We start from the raw sequence: 1,877 nt of genomic DNA, 5'->3' as shown, positions 1-1,877 counted from the left end.
TGTTTATACAGAAAGTCAATATTTTAAACTGAAAATATTACAGTTGAATGTCAGTAGCATCATAAAAACAAAATGCGACCTTTAGAAAATAACATAATTCCTCTCTCTAATAATATGGCTGCATAAACTTCTACATTCAAAGTAGTTTAACAAATTTTAGCTATGAGCAAGGGATCACATTTCATAAGCATCAGAACAAATAAAGTGAAAGCGAAGCAAAATCAAAGTCCATTGTATGAAAAGTCTTTTAAAGGACACATTTTCTTTTAATCTTCTACTGTTAACGTTATAAAAAAAATGGCAGGAGAATTTTTTTTCATATAATTGCAATAGTGATAATGCAATCAAGATGGAATATCTTAGTAACTGGAATATGAATGCAAGCAAGTCGTAGTCGAAAGAGCCAAGATTGTTTACTTCAGAGAGAGAGAGAGAGAGGAGAGAGTAGAGAGAGAGATAGAGAGAGAGATGATGACGAGAGAGAGAGAGAGAGAGAGAGAGAGAGAGAACACAGTAAGACATAACAAAGCATTTGAGCCAGGAGAAACCCCTCGGGAAGCAAGAACTATAGCCTTTACTTATGAATGTACCGAGAAACCCCGGGCACGGCAACACCCCATAACTTTCACAATATTAACAATATTGGCACTTTCCAAGCTGGGGTCTAAGTTAGAATTACTTTTCCAGTTGTAATCCGACCTTTATCCGATACTCTCCCACCACTAGCCTACCCTTGCCACATCCAGGCTTACAAGGGGGTAAAGGATATATAAACTGGATCTTGTAACTTGCACAACATGAAGTGCGCTGCAAAAAAAAAGGACCTTCTGTTGCGCTTTACTTGCTTCGAGTAAATTCCTTGTTTGTTTTGAGGGAGGTTCAATTGTTGACGTATAATTCTCCTCCTACTCTCGTTGCCTCTTTCTCTTTAAACGGGGATCTATTTCATCTATGGAAAGCTTTTATGGTGCACGGGCGCTTGAATAATACTATTTTGGCGTTTTGGAATTAAACAAGAGATATTTTCCTCTCTCCATTAAGTCTTAACATTGCAGTATTTTTTCTTTACCTTCATCTTTAATTCTGTCACACAACTTGATGTCATTTTAATTTTTTCCCTACTTTTAACGTGGGTCTCCTTTACCACTTTTCTTATGCACCTATGTCTCCATCACGTCCTAATGTCTTCGCATGTCTCTTGTTATTATATGACGTATGGCCTAAACAACATTTTCTTGTTGGCAATACCCTGCCTATAATACGAAAGTTCTTTATAAGTCGTGTCTGCACAGGATGTGATTGCTGTTGTCACAACTGTTCCGAATGCCATTCATTCAGCGTTTATAAAGACTTTTCGAGTATATACAAATGATACCAGAAAATCTCTTACAAAATTTCCATCGTGCCTGTTTCATAACTTGAAATGACTAGTTTCCTGCCGTCCATTCGTTTTTTCTTGCACACACAAACATACACGTATGTATATACACACATACTACATACCTATGTCTCATTATAATTGGCCAGGTTTCGGACCCGGGCATTTTTTGTAGATACAAGGATAAACAATTGACTTTATGCATGTTGTATGCATATACTTAAATATCTATCTATCTATCTATCTATCTATCTATCTATTCCTATCTATCTATCTATATATTTAATAATATATATATATATATTATATTATATATATATATATTATATATATATATTGAATAGTAAATTCCAGTTGGCTGACACGTCTCCTTTCTGTGCTGTAAGTCTATACAGTAGATTCCTTAAGCTTTCTCTGTAGCTCCTCAGAAGGGTGTAATGAGGAGTCTACCATGCCCATGGTTCTCGCTTCTTGTTGCGTCAATGCATGTGTTAGAGTT

Source organism: Macrobrachium nipponense, chromosome 35 (genome assembly GCF_015104395.2).
Source record: "Macrobrachium nipponense isolate FS-2020 chromosome 35, ASM1510439v2, whole genome shotgun sequence".
Lineage (NCBI taxonomy): Eukaryota > Metazoa > Arthropoda > Malacostraca > Decapoda > Palaemonidae > Macrobrachium > Macrobrachium nipponense.
The sequence above is the reverse complement of the archived record's forward strand: the minus strand, read 5'-3'. Positions refer to the sequence as shown.